Source organism: Canis lupus, chromosome 16 (assembly GCF_011100685.1).
Source record: "Canis lupus familiaris isolate Mischka breed German Shepherd chromosome 16, alternate assembly UU_Cfam_GSD_1.0, whole genome shotgun sequence".
NCBI classification, from domain to species: domain Eukaryota; kingdom Metazoa; phylum Chordata; class Mammalia; order Carnivora; family Canidae; genus Canis; species Canis lupus.
This window is the reverse complement of record NC_049237.1, coordinates 1,905,282-1,922,796: the sequence shown is the minus strand read 5'-3', so window position 1 is coordinate 1,922,796 and position 17,515 is coordinate 1,905,282. Positions and strand designations below refer to the sequence as shown.

At 43.4% G+C, this 17,515-nt stretch overlaps 1 protein-coding gene across 1 annotated transcript in view; it reads left to right on the top strand.

The window, feature by feature from the left end:
• CNTNAP2 (contactin associated protein 2) overlaps positions 1-17,515 on the top strand; it is a 2,034,882-nt gene that overhangs the window by 2,008,196 nt on the left and 9,171 nt on the right. The gene's annotated exons all lie outside the window — the stretch shown is intronic.

Here is a 17,515-nt window from a genome sequence, read left to right as displayed (position 1 = left end):
CTGCAAATGGTGCAAATTGTCCTTTTCTGGAGAAGTGCCAAGCATATTTATGGAAGCCCAAGTCAAGTAGACTATGAGAGCTACAGATTTGTGATCAAATGGTCATTGACATTCTCATCTTTTGTTTCCATAATGATGGCTTTGTACACATGATTTGATTTTGTTGGGTTGAAGGATGCATTTTTAATTTCGATAGCTGTTCTAGATCAGCCTCCATAGATAATCGTGCCTCCAATCCAGGAAGATAGGAGTGTCCCTTCCCCGCACACTCGCCAACCTAGTACATCACAATGTTCTTTTGAATGTTGTTAGGTCTTACTTGAAAAAAAAAAAAAATGAAACTGTGTTGTTTTAATTTGGATTGCATTAATCCTGAGGGGGATTTAAGTCTCTTTGTGTGTGTTAACCAGTCGCTTGTGTTTATTTTTCCACAGACTCTTTCTATTCTTGACCAAAGAATTATTTGCATTCCTATTTGCATTCCTATTTGTTGGTCATTTACTACTTTCTTGACTTACAAGAATTCTTTATATGTGAAGTAAATTAGTATTTTCCTACATGTTTAAGGTTTGCTCTCTAGTTTTTTTAATGTAAGGGGTTTTTTCCATGTGAAAACTTTAAAATGTTCCAGGGTGAAATATGAGGGTTTCATGGCTTTTGGGTTTTGTGTCATGCCTTCTCCATTCAGAAATTATTTTTAGGGCACCTGGGTGGCTCAGTTGGTTAAGCATCTGCCTCTGGCTCATGTCATGATCCGTGGGTTCTGGGATCAAGCCCCACATCTGCTCCCTGCTCAGTGGGGAGCCTGCTTCTCCCTCTGTCTCTGCCCTGCTCATTCTCTCTCTAATTAATTAATTAATTAATTAATTAATTTTTAAGATATTTCACATCCTTGGGATGCCCGGGTGGCTCAGCGGTTTAGCGCCACCATCAGCCTAGGACGTGACCCTGAAGTCCCAGGATTGAGTCCCGCATTGGGCTCACTGCACGGAGCCTGCTTCTCCCTCTGCCTGTGTCTCTGCCTCTCTCTGTGTCTCTCATGAATAAATAAATAAAATCTTTAAGAAAAAAAAGATATTTCACATCCTTTTCTAATGACTTTATTTGTAAGATTTATCTATTTTTTTAAGATTTATTTATTTATTTGACAGAGACTATATGAGCATGCACCAGTGCACGTGGGCAGGAGGGTCAGAGGGGGAAAGAGAAGGGCAAGCAGACTCCACATTAATCGTGGAGCTGTATTCAAGGGGCTCAATCCCAGGACCCTCAGCTGAAATCAAGAGTTAAACAGTTAACCACCTGCCCCAGTAAGATTTACATATTTAATACACTTTAAATTTATTTGGGTGGGAGGAGTAAGTTAGGAGTCCTACTTTTTAAATTTTTCTTCCCCGACTAGCCAGCCAGTTGTTCCGGCACTCATGGTGAGCTTCCGTCCTCTCCTGAACCTTTACCATATTCACGATTGCCCTTTACATTTGAATCTGCTTCTGGACTCCCTGCTCTGTGACGCTGATCTGACTCATGAGACAGTAGCAAGCTGTGATAATGATTCAGCTTTTATAATAGCAGCTAATATCTCGTAAAGCTGGTTTCCCTTTTATTCTGTTTTTCAAAACTTTCCTGTCCTGGCACACTTACTTTTCCCGTGTGATGTTAGAATTCCAGTCATTTCACTGGGATTCTCTAGAATGTTTATTGAGATTGAATTTTACATGTAAGTTAATTGCACCATAATTGACATCTGTACAAATAATGTTTCCCTGTCCGGCAGGAGAATGTCTCTCCACTTATCATGGCATCCCTTCCGTACAAAATTCGCATGAATATAACTTTAAAACATTTTCTGATAAATTTCCAAGTTGTTTCTCTTTTTAGGAAAAGCAGTTAAAAACAAACAAATCAAACAAACCCTCCCTATCTTAAGATAAGCTCATTTGGCACCCAATTAATTTAGCAGAGTCCATATAGCAGCATGTAGATGAATATCTGATTAAATGTGACACAAGTACGTGCACACCAAGGGCCATGTTAGAATCCCACCTAATACATAACATATCCTACATGTGTATGTATCTTAAGGATTCCGTAGGCTTATGACATCTTAAGGATTTTTGTTTGGGGTCAAGTGTCAAGTGTTAAGTGTTAAACAGTATCTAATGCCACTTCAACATCTATGAACATGACCCGCTTCTTTCTCTTCTGGGGTAAAGTAATGGGGTGAATTGTAGTAATAGATCTTCAAATAGTGAACCAAGCTTTCATTCCTAGCCTTAACCACATTTGATCATGGAAAAGAATCCTCTCAAGGTACAACTAAAGTAATTTTACTAAAACTCATAGTGGGGCAGCCCCAGTGGCCCAGCGGTTTAGCGCCACCTTCAGCCTGGGGTGTGATCCTGGAGACCCGGGATCGAGTCCCACATCGGGCTCCCTGCATGGAGCCTGCTTCTCCCTCTGCCTGGGTCTCTGCCTCTCTCCCTCTCTGTCTGTCATGAATAAATAAATTAAAAATAAATAAATAAAACTCATAGTGGTTTGGTTTCAATTTGTTTGTTTTTTACATTAATAGTTCTTGGGTGAGATAGGTTTTTTTAGGGGGTGGGGATAAGATTTGGGTTTTAAATTTATTCCAGCTTCATCAAAAGGGGCCACACAGCAAGAAATGTGGGAGGCCTCTAGGAGAGCAGATCATACTGGCCAGAAAGGAAGCTGGGACCTCAGTCCTACAACCACAAAGGCTGAGTTCTGCCAACAAGGATGAGCCTGGAAACAAAGGTTTCTTTAGAGCCTCCAGATAAGAACTCAGCGCTGCCAGACACCACTTCAGTCTTGTGATCCCCAGTCACACCGTGCTGGATTTACCCATTGCCCTCCAACTAGTGGAAGAACAAACAAGTGTCATCCAAGCTTTAATGAGCTTAGAATCACCTGGGGAAATTAATGAATGATACTCAGTAGATCAGAGATTGGGATTTGAGATTCTACATTTCTAACAAGCTCCCAGGTAATGCTGATGCTGCAGGGCCACGGACCTCACTGTGAATTTCAAGGATATAAGTAGCCTTGGAGCATCTCTTGAACCTTGTAAATTTAATAGACACCCTGTGGGGCACCTGGGTGGCGCATCAGTTGAGCATCCAGCTCTTGGTTTCTGCTGAGGTTGTGATCTTAGGGTTGTAAGATCTCAGGGTTGTGAGATCTCAGGGTTCTGGGATAGGGCCCCTGGTCAGGCTCCACACTTGGGGCAGTATCTACTTGGGACCTTCTACTTGGGATTCCCACCTCTCTAAAATAAACAAATCTTAAAAAAAAAAATAGACTTACCCCATAAAACCAATGGAGCCTACTGTTTTTGTGTTTTGTCTTATATTGTTTGGGGTTTTGGTGGGCATAGTTCTTTGACAACTCTCAATTTCTTCTATGATAACTGTTTTAATTAGATTTTCTTTGTCATCTGTAAAGATTTCTGTTATGTTTTTCCAGAATTTGTGCTTTTAATCTAGATTTTCAAATTCATTGCCATAGTTGAACAAAATAAGTTTTTATCATTAATTTCCATCCTCCAGAAAATTTCTCATTCAAATATTTTATACTAGATTAGGTTTTCTTTTCTTTTTGATTAGACTGACTTTGTTTTTGTTTTTTTGTTTTTTTGTTTTTTTTTTCAAAGAACCAGTTCTGGATTTATTCTGTCACTTTTCTGTGTTCTCTTACCAGTTGCTTTTATCTTGGCTTCTTTTTTTTTTAAAGATTTATTTGTTTATTCATGATAGAGAGAGAGAGAGAGGCAGAGACACAGGCAGAGGGAGAAGCAGGCTCCATGCAGGGAGCCCAATGTGGGACTCGATCCCAGGACTCCAGGACCACGCCCTGGGCCAAAGGCAGGCACTAAACCGCTGAGCCACCCAGGGATCCCTATCTTGGCTTCTTTAAATGTATATTTGCTGCTCTTGACCTTTGTAACTTCAATGTCTAAAGATCTCATTTTCACTGAGAAAATGTCGGCGTGTGTGTGACATACTCTTACAGAGGAATGTGAACCAAAGTTAACAAATCTAAGCTCCGAGCCCAAGACTTACTTCTGACTGACCTAACCTCCCGAGGCAGTGTCTTGGCATAAATACTTTTATCTGAAGCACCTGAAAAGCCTCTAGAGACCCCTTGCCTTGCTACAGCCTCCCTGTGTCACCGAAAGAACAAATCTGGCATGCTTGCATTTTGCAAAGCAGTGGGGACCGGGGATGAAGAAATGAGGGATGCAAGTGGCTGAGGTGCAGGGCAGTGGGGTGCCACCTCCTTTCAGCCTCACCCCTGCAAACCATCCCCTCCACACCTTTGCTTCTCCCTAGTGGCTCCATGCCTGACCCGATTAGGGGCCTTTGCCCAAGGCTTCCATCCTTTCCTGACCAAGACTGTCTAACTCTCCGGAACTCCACTGTGGGAAAATCAAAAGAGGCTCCAACATCCAGCTTTGGGACCACATATCAGGTCCTTCTTTCCTCCCTCTGGTGGGTTTCACTTTCCGTCTAGTTTTCCTCTGCCTCTTTTGTGGTCTTCACTTCCCCTTTGTCCCTCACAGTAGATCTGGAAGCCAAGGAGGTTAGGATTCCATTGGTCTCCGTGCTCTGCAGCCCCTGACCCTTAGAGCCCTGGCACTCCTAGGTCTGCGCCTGGCCAACCCCTCCGCTCCATCGGCGGTCATGCTGGGAAGGGCAGGGGGACACCAAGCATGTCAGTGACTTCTCTGTTGACAGCAGAACCACCGACTCCAGTAGGTCCCACTGTCCATTTTTGCCTCGTTCTTGTATCAAAGTCACGTTACACAAAAGTGAAGCAGGTTTGAGGTCAGTTGTCCAGGGATGAGTCTGACCTTGGCTCCATCAGACCCCTCTCTGAGGCCTCCTACTGCATCATCTGTATATGAACATCCAGACGTATCCCTTGGAGCCATTCAAGGCAATGCAGCATCTTCCAGATGAATCTGACATTACTTCCTTCACTGACTTGTCACTCAGAAAGACTATTGTCAGAATCCCCGAGTGTGAGTTCTCCCAAGGAAATCCCTGCCACTCATCTCCCCCTGGAAATGCTAGTTCTACCCTTGCTGTCAAATCAGGGCCTTGTGTCCTTGCCTTTGATTTCGAAAGCTGCAGAACCGTTATCTAGATGAAGTGTTTGACCCAAAGCCATCGCTTTTCAGAAGAAAGTCACTCTAACCACCAATAATAGATAAGTTGTTTCTCTCATTTGAAAAGATCTTTGGTTGATTCCCCAGGCTCTGCACAGACTACTCAGAAGTGTCTAAAGACTCAGGGGGATTCTTGATCCTACTGCTGTGTTTCTGCCTGAGAGCAACCCTAGAAGGTTTTGGGGAAAAAGTGAAATCAATTTTGTGTTAAAATGTAAATGTACATTAATATCGGTATTAATGTGGTTGTGATTATCTTAAACATAGAGATGGAGTCGGGTTGCTCTGAAATTTCCCCTTTAGAAAGGCTAAAAGTAGCTTTCAAGACATTTCTTGGGAATTTTAACTTTTAGGAGCCTGGAAAGGATACAGACAAAGGAGAGCTTAGATTTGTGAATGACTTTAATTGCTACACTGCTTATCATGCCTGGTTTTGTTTTATCCTGACAGTGGCCCTCTGTGGTATGTTTGGGTGTTATTAGCCACATTTTGCAGATAGGAAAAATCAACTCACAAAAGAAATGCATTCCTTCCCTCAGAGAACACCTGAGTGGCCACAGCAGTGGCTAGCTCAGCTGTGGCCGCACATTAGCATCACCAGGGGAGCCTTCCAAAACTCCCGAGGCCGGCTCCGTGTCCCCGAGAGAGTCTTCATGTGCCTTCAAGACTGAGCCAGTGGCTCCAGTGTTGACAGCACCTCGCTCAAAACCGTACAGAGAACAGCATTAACAGGTCTCAAATTCAGGTATACTCCTTCCAGAGTCAGAGCTTTTCCCACTTACCCTTCCTCTCAATAGAAACTAAATTTAGGGACGCCTGGGTGGCTCAGTAGTTGAGTGTCTGCCTTTGGCTCAGGTCATGATCCCGGGGTCCTGGGATGGAGTCCCGCATCGGGCTCCCCTCCGGGAGCCTGCTTCTCCCTCTGCCTATGTCCCTGCCTCTCTCTGTGTCTCTCATGAATAAATAGGTAAAACCTTGAAAGAAAGAAAGAAAGAAAGAAAGAAAGAAAGAAAGAAAGAAAGAAAGAAAGAAAGAAAGAAAGAAAGAAAGAAAGAAAGAAAGAAAGAAAGAAAGAAAGAAGAGAAAGAAAGAAAGAAGAAAGAAGAAAGAAAGAAAGAAAGAAAGAAAGAAAGAAAGAAAGAAAGAAGGAAGGAAGGAAGGAAGGAAGGAAGGAAGGAAGGAAGGAAGGAAGGAAGGAAGGAAGGAAGGAAGGGAAAGAAACTTTATTCCAGTTCCTATTCAGATTTGTGTTCCTACCTCCTGTCATCCCTTAAACATAATTCAGAGATCTTGAAATAATAATCTGTATCTCTAGAGGTGAAGTCCCTGCTACTAAATACACCTTCCTTTTTCCTTCCCATTTTCTCTTTTTCGATGTGGAATAAATCATCCCCAAGACGGCTAGAGCCAATTACGTGTTTTTTGCACACTGTTGACATGACTGAGAAGCGCTGTGTCAGAGCCACATGGCTTGTGCTGGGAGTCTATCGCATCTTGATAATGGTGTGAGCCAGCATGAAGAGGAATCTATTTGTGGAAAACACCGGGAAGCTTTAATTTGTCTTACACAGTTCTCTTTGATGACCGTTAGTCATTCCACCCGCCAACAAGCAAAGACAGTTGTCTTCTGAGATCCGAGGTTAACTCAAGAAGAGTTCACAAGACAGCAGAAATATCTAGCATGAGAGTTGTATACTCAGTGCTATGAGGTCAGCCTTCTTGAAAGAAAAGGCATTGTCTTGGGATTGGAATTATGAATTTTCAGTCGTGCTAATGCAGCTGAAAAGAGTCTTTCAAAAGCAAGAGCCCAACTGGGCATTCTGCACTCAAAATATGTGCAGAATTAATTTTTAAAACCACTTTAGAGTCGCTCACTCCCCGTTTCTAATAGACCACACAGGGGAGCCAGAACCCAGTCAGCGGCTGTGATCTCCATGTACGCCCCTGTGTTCTCTGAAGCCTTCCTCCTCTCTCTACTGGTTTCTGAACTCAGGGATAAAAGGGTCAGTTTTACCTTTTGATGAGAAAGCAGTTCCAACATAGACCTCCGACAAGGCCCAAACCACGTGGATATTGACAGAGCCAGTCCCCATTCGTCATCTGAAGCAGAAGGCTGGTTTTCTGCAAGCCGAGATAGAGCTGTTATAGCAGATTAAGTGTTTTTTTTTTTAATGTATTTTATTATTCACTATACTCCCTCGACACATAGGATGGTGACAGAAGCAGATACGATGGTGACAGAAGCAGATCTGCAATACCCAGCTATGTCCAAAAGAGCGATCCATAGTCAAATTATGGCCTTTGAATTTACTAGAAATTTCCATGAAGGGGGAGCCAAAGGATACATTCATCCTTGCCTGGTCCCTCAAATGATTCAATGTGCCTAAATATTCTCACAAGTGAGGAAACATCTCTTGGGTAGATTTGGGGTGATAAGAAAATGATTTTCACCAAGCTTCCAAGCCATCAGTTCTGGAAGTCCAAAACCTTCCATTACTGGCATGATGCCTAGTGGGTGTGTTTCTCAGTGAAAGTCTGGGGACAAGAGCCTCAGGGTCTCCAGAAGGCATTGGTCTTCTCAGTGGTGTCACCGTGACCACGGTCTGGGAGGGAAGGTGAAGTACATCAGGAAATGTCTGGAAAGGCGCTGTCTTTGGCTTGTTCACCCACCCTCATGTTCTCAGCCACCCTGTCCTTAGAAACCGAGACTGTTTCCACTGTTCAGCAGACAGCCAACTCCTGCTAATGCTGCTTTGCCAATAATTAACCACAAATCATATCTGCTGAGACCTCTCTGTACCAGGGGTGGTCACTGGGCTTGGTAAATGAGTCAGTAACTGTGACCCAGCATTTCATCAAGTGACAGAGAGTCACTCTGGTGCTTTGGAATATTGGACACACCATGCTCCTGTGTGGCCATAGGCCTTGCACCCTGAGCTGGCTGCCCTCTCTCATGGCACAGCCTCCACCCATGCAAGAACCAGCAACAGGGACACAAGAATTCTTTCATAAAACAGCCAATTCCAGAAAAATCGACAACCCCATATTTTGAAAAATGGTCTGTTTTCTCTGTACCTTCAATGCATCTGTGACATCAAGAACCCAGGTGCCGGGGCAGCCTGGGTGGCTCAGCAGTTTGGTACCTGCCTTTGGCCCAGGGTATGATCCTGGAGACCCAGGATTGAGTCCCACGTCAGGCTCCCTGCATGGAGCCTGCTTCTCCCTCTGCCTGTGTCTCTGCCTCTCTATCTCTCTCTGTCTCTGTCTCTCATGAATAAATAAATAAAATCTTAAAAAAAAAAAAAGAAAAAGAACCCAGGTGCCAATAGCACAGTATTCCCCCACCCCCACCCCCACCCCCGATACACTGGCTTTAGAGAATTAACTTGTGTTATTTTTTTTTAGCCTAGAAAGGTCTCCCAAGGGTATGCCTTAGATCACCATTTATTTAACTCCTTGGCTGTTTTTTATTAGACTGCTCTGAATACTGTCTAGTGATAGACCTTCCCCCCTCTGCATTCAAAATACCAATGAATAGAACTCAGAAATTAAAGCGGAGTTTCTGCTGTAGCTTTCATGACACTGAAAGGGAGAGAACTAAAGGAAACGGAGTAGGGCAACTCATTGAAAGCACATGATTTGGCCAAAGAATCAAAACCAAGCAAGCCCAAGTTTCTCGGAAGGAATCCTTTCAGTTCCCTCTCAGACACCACAGTAACTTAAACACATAGACGTAAGAACAGCCAGAGACACGAACCATCCAAGGTCTCGGCTAAAGCTCTGCCGCTCCAGGGGAGGCATGTACTCAAGCAGCCCACCAGAAATGCAGGCTCCCAGGCGGCCCACCCCAGATGGACTCAGTCTGAGTCTGCATTTGCACAGGATCCCAGGTGGCTTGTAGGCCTTGACGTTTAGAAGCTCTGAACCAAAGCACGCAGCACTCGGGGACCAGTTTGTTTGCTTTCGCCTCAAGGCACATCTGAATGAAGTGCAGGAGACTCTTTTTTTTTTTTAATAAATTTATTTTTTATTGGTGTTCAATTTGCCAACATACAGAATAACACCCAGTGCTCATCCTGGCAAGTGCCCACCTCAGTGCCTGCCACCCAGTCACCCCATCTTAACTCTGGGGAACAAAGTGAGGGTCGCTGGAGGGGACGGGGGTGGGGGGGGTAACTGGGGGATGGGCATGAAGGAGGACACATGATGCAGTGAGCACTGGGTGTTGCAGGCAACTGATGAATAACTAAGCTCTACCCCTGAAACTAATAATACACTATATATTAGTTAAATTGAATTTAATTTTAAAAATTTGGAGACACACCTGGGTGGCTCAGTGGTTTAGCGCCTGCCTTCGGCCCAGGGTGTGATCCTCGAGTCCCGGGATCGAGTCCCACGTTGGGCTCCCTGCATGGAGCCTGCTTCTCCCTCTGCCTGTGCCTCTGCCTCTCTCTCTCTGTGTCTTTTATGAATAAATAAATAAAATCATAAAAAAATAAAAAGTAAAAAAAAAAATTTAAAGAATGAAGTAGAGGGAAGGAGAAAAAGCTTAGAGAACCCCCCAGTGACCCAGGGCATGGTTTCCCCCATCCCCAACCTCTGGAGCCCTAATTTAAATAGAAGTGCCAGCCCCGGGATGGGGGCATAGGGGTTCCTGCTGTCGCTGAGTGCCCTGGGGAAACCTGTATCCCCTCAGAAAGGGGGTTAAATGGATGATATTCCCCCAGGTGAGAGGCTCCTGCGTCCCTGATGATGTCGGTGGGGGGTTCTTATCCCCAGTGAAGGCAGGCCCCAGTGAAGGCAGGCCCAGGGGGCAGCAGATGGCAGTGTGCATCGTGATGGGAGCACCACACCTCCGAGTCCCCACCACCACCACCCTGGCTCTGGGGCTCCCCGATCTAGGCTTTCAAGGCTTGGCTTGAAAACTTTGGTAAGATCCCCGGGAAGCGGCTTCGTGAGTAGGTGGCCAGCACCTCCCCGCTGCAGGCCTCTGGGATTTAGCCTCCTAAGCTGTCGCAGCCTCTGATCTGCAAGTGCCCCTGACATCCTCCAGCGACAGCTCTGCCAACAGACTCACAAACATTGTAAACTAACATAGAAGAAACCATTGGTCCACCTGAGCACTAACAAGACACCTTTGTCCAAGGTGAGAGTGGATACCGTGCGTCTAACCTGTATTTCATGGAATACGAAGTCGGTAACAGGCTATTTCCAATTCACATACCTACATACCTATTTGTAGTTAATCAGACAAAAGAATGTGATGTCAGCCCCGTCTGGGAATATCAGCAAACCTTTCTTCCTAAAAGGCAATTAATGGGGGGTTGGGGTGACTGGGTAACAGGCACTGAGGGGGGCACTTGATGGGATGAGCACTGGGTGTTATTCTATATGTTGGCAAATTGAACACCAATAAAAAATAAATTTATAAAAAAAGGCAATTAATTGAGACGATTCAGAGTTGGCCTGAAAGAAAAAGAAAAGGAATAAAAGAAAAAAGGAGGAAATCTAATATAAGCAATTGCCCATTCGGTTCTTCTGTGCAAAGTTGGCATTATTTAGACAATCGGACATACAGCAGATGATGACCAGGTCCTATATTCTGTGCATTGTCACCTGATTCACCTCTTTTGGTCAGTGGATCTCTGACACCCGGGCAAGCAGCTGCCCACTTGCTGCCTCCTTCATGAAGCTGGAAACATAAGGCTTGTTCAGCTTCTTAAGTCAGAAGGCAAAATGCATAATCTCGTCCCCACTTGAAATTGAAATTCTGGCTTGGTTATCTTTCTGCAAAAACGGAAGTGAGTATAGAGGTAGAAATATGCGACTGAGGCTCATGTACATGCCATACTCTGCCCGGATAAAAACCCGGTGGCCTTGAGAAATCTCTCCCTCCTGAAAATGTGATCAGCCCTGGCCTCTCTGAAAATAAAACAATGTCCCCTTATATCTTCACCATTTTAGTCGGCCACCATTTGCTGTCATGGGTTTCTAAAATATCAGTCGGTAGTGAATGGCTAAAACAAATTATTTGAAAAGAAATAATAATTTTCTGCCACCAAGCTCAAATTGGAAGAGAGAATAAAGCGAAATGAAACAAAGACGCTGGGAAGAACAAAGACATATATACATCATCTGGCCCAGCCCCTGCTGCAAAAATCACGTGGCAATCTAAATTAAATTATAACTAATAGCAGCCGTTTTGTTCAAGTATCTCAAATTATCACTTTAGATGCCGAAGCTCAAGTGGTTTCCATGGCGATTTTTTTCTCTAGGAGATGTCAGCTACTATCTAATTTTTTTGTCCCTGATATATGACAACCTGAAGCTTTTAGTGCCTTTCATTTGGGGGGTTTTATGTTAGATAATCTCGATTTACTTTTATATGCATTTAAATGTGTGTTTTATTTGCGATTGTTTTCTGAGCCTAAAGTCTACAATTTTACATATTTCGAAACTTAGTAAATAAGAACTGCAGCTATTTATCTTGTGTAGTTTAAAAGGAAAAAAAATATGCCTTACTTACTTGGTCCTCTCCGTGCCTGCACAATGGGACAGGGAAGAAGGTTGAGGCTAAAGAATTCAAATCTCCCTTTAATAGTCTGTACGTAGAACTGTCTTCTAAATCATTCATTTGTGCTTAAGCACCTGCCTGGAAACTTCTTCTATTAATTTTTCACATTCTATAAACACAATCAGAAATTATATTCTGACAGGTGGTGTTTTTTTTTTTTTTGGAAGATTTTATTTATTTATTCATGAGAGACACAGAGAGGGGGGCAGAGACGTAGGCAGAGGGAGAAGCAGGCTCCCTGCAGGGAGCCCGACGTGGGACTCGATCCCGGGACCCCAGGATCACGCCATGGGCCGAAGGCAGGCGCTAAACCGCTGAGCCACCCAGGGATCCCCGTCAGTGATGTTTTAAAGTACAATTAGTGCTCTTCATGATTTCACGATTTCGCAAGTGTTACCGTGGTGGTGATAACCATTCTCTCTGTGCTGTCTGGGCCCATGAGGGACTCAGATCCAGAACCAAGGGAATATTTGGTCTTCTGTTGTCCTACAGTGTTGGTTCACAGGTTACCACATTGGTTGGCTGCTATTGTCACCATGTGGAATTATCCTTTGTCAGATGAAAGGTCTCTTATGCTCAGCTTTTAAACCCAGGCAAGCGTAGTCAGAAGCCTTTATATACCCTTGGCTCCCCCAGGCAGGCCACCAACCACAGTGAAAACAACTGGGCTAAATTAGTTCATTGCCTTAAGACCATGCAGTTGTGTTGATGATGTGATAGAGCCAATGTAGACCATGTACAGTTACGGGGAACCACTATCCATAGGCCTGCTCCTAACATCGGGAACAGTTCAGCCTGGTGCTTTGCACATCATTTCAGGAGCCAGTTTCCTGGGTTCGAACCGTGCCTGTACCACTTAACTGGTCGTGGGACCTCAGACAAGCTTTCACCCTTCCAAAATGGGATGAATACGCCCACCTCTCAGGGTCCAACACGAAGATGACCTGAGTTAATACATGAAAAGGACTTAAACAGGGCCTGACTTGTAAGAAGTGCTGTTATTATATTCCCTAAATAGCTAGTTCCTGAAATTTGAATTTCAGGTAAGTTTATGTTTTGTACTCCTCAATGGAAGGAAAACACTTCCAGGTTGATTCTATCAACCACTTGCTCATCTGGGCCCTAATGAGTTTTATACGTGAAGGGAGAGTTATCCAAATGATGACTGATTTTATAATCCTAGGATTGACAGCTTTACTACTCATCACATATAAACAACCTACATGGTGACCGGGGCCCTTGTGTGATGTCCCTTGCCTCCCCGCCCCCACCCGGCAGGCGGGGTTCACAACTTGCTCCTGGCACTCAAGAGCCTTGCTTGTCTCTGCCGCAAGGGAAGGGCAGGCACCATGCTCAGCCCTGCACAGTGACCAAATTAAGAGGTGCTGATTACACTGTTGTCGTTTGCTTCCCCGGTAAATCCTTGTAAGAGTGCAGCAAAGGGAAGGGCAAATACCTTTAGAAACAGACTTAAACATCCATGCTTTCTATTCTTTGGGGAGGGGACGAAAGCATATTTTTACTTACCCAGTTCTAAGATCTGATCACTTTACTGGACGTGTATAATTTTTGTTTTGTTGTTTTCTGTCTTTTTAAGTAGGCTCCGTGCCCAACATGGGACTCAAAACTCATGACCCCAAAATCAAGAGTCACATGCTCTATCAACTGAGCCAGCCAGTCTGTTTTGACCTACTCATGACATTTCCCAAAATATAGGTTCCTTGATAGTGCAGCACCCCTAAAACTGCTCAGCTCTCCCAGCACACTGGGGGTGGGATGGACCAAAGTGGAGCATGTGTCACGGATGAGCTTTGTGCTTCAGTCTCACTCATAATGTGCTTCAGTCTCTTAATTTCTGTGTTTCCCTATGTTTCCTGTGCTTCCCAGAGGATGCCGGTACCCTGGGGGAAAGGAAAATTAAAATGAAATCATTTCAAATCTATCAAAATAGCACATGCTGTGCTTGCCAGAATAAAACAGATCTGCCTCAAGGGAGTAAGGACTCACATGCATTAGGACAACCAAGCTTAAGTTATAAATAAAGCCATGAAAATAAGGATGCTCATGCGAGAAACAGAACCCTGCCCTTGAATTTCTTAAGGACTTCCATTGTACCTGAGGGTTTTCCACTGGTCATTTTCTGATGACAACCAAAGACCAGTGGACACAGAAATCACTAGTGAATTTCTATATTCAATGTGCTAATTTCCTTTATTGGGAAGAATAAGCATGCTGCCTTGCCTTAAGGGTTGAGTTGAGTTGACTTTAGGCAGCTGACTTCCAAATTTACACCTGCCCAGGACACTTTATTATTAGGAGAGGCTACAGAAACATTTATATACATACCTCTCTTAATGGACAGATTTTATTTTAACAGATACCTCATTTGCTCTTGCTACTTGTCTATACTATTTGTCATTGGGACCGCAAACATAATTAAGATTGGCCCCTGCCTTTAAGAGGATGGCTACCTTGTAAGGAGTGACGAGAACTAAGATTGATCACCCCTAACAAGAGTGCTGGACATGTAACTGAAGTGGCTGAGAATAGTTTTAGATTTAAGGAAAAAGGCAAGATTTGGTAGACAAAGAGAGGAAAGGCCAGCCAGATGTGAGAGGGCCATATGGACGAGCAAGGACATGTTGACCTGAAGCATCTAGAATGTCGCGTTGGAAAAGTGGTCCTGGCAGGGAAGAAGCAGGAGAGAAATTCAGCTCAAAAGTGGCCTCTCTCTCCCCCCCTACCAAGGAGTTCAGATTTTATACCAAAGGCAATCCTGGGATATTTTTCAATGTTCTCTTCTAGCTCTTGTTCACCTTGGGTCATCTCAGGTCATATCCACACCTGCCACTACTGTTTATGTCAATAACTTTGAGGGAACCAGAGAGAAGCGTATCAGTATCTCTAAATACCTGTGTTTCTCTCAAGTTTTGTGGCCCAGGATGCAAAGCCATAAAGTAGGTTTTGAAGCAGAGAGAAACTGCACCACGTTTTACCATCCACATCACCCGGAGTAGAAAAGCAAACCGTTTCATAGTATGATGAATATCACACAATGGAATAATAGCAAAATTGCCGCTGTAATTTTATGTCTCCGTGCTTAATATATTCTGAAGGTTCTTATTATTTAAAAGTGGTGAGGAGGTTTCTGTGGTTATCAAAAGGAGATGAGAAATATGAGCCCCTCATAAAATATCAAGTGTCCAGAAGATATCTCCATCTGGGTGTCTCATAGGCACCTCAAACTGAGTATATCCAAGGCAAAACAGATTTCTCTCCCCTAGCCCCTAAAAAAGGCCCCTCCTCCCATAGGACCTGCCCGAGCTAAACTGTCTGAACCCTGGGACTTCCTCATCTGGCTGTCTCTTCCCAGCCCTCAAAAGGGAGGACGGGGAAGACGATTGACTCGAATTAATCCTGCCTGATTTCCAGTCCCAGTGAGGCCACTTATAAGCTTGATGACTTTCTAGAAGGACGTGGACTAAATCGTGTCCAGAGAAGGGTGATTACATCTCAGAAGGATGGTTTATGTCAGGGAATTATTGCTTTGATAACCAGATCTTACTGTGCCCTATGAGTGTATGAGTTACAACACGGCAACTACAAAGCAATTTTAGGCAATTTATTGTAAATATATAGGGTCATAGCTATAACCACATCCATGCCTCAGATGAGTGTTTTGACTATGTAAACCAAACTCTTCAATGGGGCATGGGACGTTCTCATTAATAACAATTTCCATCATTTTTATTGTTCACTGTGTATCCCCAGCACTTAGAATGGTACCTGACATATATTAGGCATTCAGGAAAGATACGTCAAATGCCTGAATAAATTTATTTGTCACATCTACTTCTCTCAAGAGAAAACTCAGGCTTAAAGAACAAACCAAGGTTTCTAAAAAACATTATTTGTTTTACGTAAGCCATTTTTATTCACTCAAGATAATTTTATGATCCCCCTTAGCGTCAGGTGATGAGCCTGTACATGCAAGATCATTGCATTCTTGGGCTGATACTTAGGAATTTGAATACTGGTCCATGCTGTCTACCCCAGAAAGTCCTGAAGGGCAGGGGAAGGGCACTGATTGCACTGTACTTTACACTGGTTCTGCCCCTTTCCCTGTCTCCCTAGATTTAGGATTGGACCAGTTAAAATAAGCACGTAATACCAAAAGGTCTCTTCCATATTCACAAGTTAAGGAGTTAGGGTAATATGAAAACTCCCAAGGGTTCAGAGTTAAGTTCTCTTTCATTTGTCTGTTTACTCAAATTGACAGGTCTGAAGGGCACCGATGGCCAAGCTGATTTGGAACATGATATGTCCAGAAAAGCATAATTTTCCCGGTCTTCAGTAAGAATATCAAGTCAAAGAGAGTTAAATCACATTTGCTAGTAGAATCTGGTCTCTCTATTTGGTTGCCCTATTTCCTAGGGAAAAGGAGAGGAAAGGATCTACCTACTTTTTATCATTGTCTGAGAATCCTTGGAAATCTAGAGCTTAAGGATGAGCCTTGGAAAACCCAAGCCCTCAGTGAGCTTGGCCTTGAATTGTAACACAAACCTGTTTCCTCAGTGTGTACATGTTGAATTGTGCCAAACAACTGCTTTAAATTTTTAAAAAATATCTAATTGATGCCATCCAGTGACCATGGTTCTGACTAGACTAAGGTAATCTGCTGAAGGAGAAGCTGCTTCTGTTGGAATATTTGCCTTAAACCTTAACTTCTAAAACAGAAGTCCAACGAATGTGAAATCATTCTGAAGCTGAATTGGCTTGTGTGGATGATGACAGATACTCTGCTGACCTATAGAAAGACTTCAGGATCTATTTGGCTTTTGTCTACTTGAAAACTATCTTAGATAAGATTGAAATTTAATACAACTGGTTCTTATTTTTTTTAGAATAGGGAAGGAAATAGACATCTCCTTAGGCAGTTTATATTATTCTCAACTCTTAGGAAATTTTACTCCTTACAAATGCCTGACATGTACTATGTTTTATTAGAACCATGTAAAATATTAATTTAAAGAAATGATTACTTTTTAAGCTAATGCTATAAACTATAAAAACCCCTGAAGGGATCCCTGGGTGACGCAGCGGTTTAGTGCCTGCCTTTGGCCCAGGGCGCGATCCTGGAGACCCGGGATCGAATCCCATGTCGGGTTCCCGGTGCATGGAGCCTGCTTCTCCCTCTGCCTATGTCTCTGCCCCTTTCTCTCTTTCTCTCTCTCTCTCTCTGTGTGACTATCATAAATAAATAAAAATTTAAAAAAATAAATAAATTAAAAAAATAAAAAAATAAAAAAAAATAAAAACCCCTGAAAAAACAGTCAATGTTGCCAGTTGTGCATGGGATAAAAGTGAGTAGGAGGCAGATTTCAGCCAAACATAAGAAAAAATATTCTAGCACATAAGCCTGCCTGTCAGTGGAGCTGGAGTAGGCTGGTTCAGATTGTTCTAAGATTCTCTAATATTCCTCCAAAGGATTTATAATGTTTCTCTGGGCCTCATGGAGGGAGAACAGCAAAAATTGGGGGTGGAGGTGCTGTGATCTTGTGGAAACAATAATAAGATGGGTCTGTCTGAAACAGAGATCTCATCTGGGAAAACAGGAAGTGTTGAAGAGTTATATGAAGAAATATGCATCAGGGTCCCTGGCAGACTCAGTTAGTAGAGCATCTCACTCTTGGTCTAAGGATTGTGAGTTCAAGCCCCATGTTGGGTGTGGAGCCTACTTAAAAAAA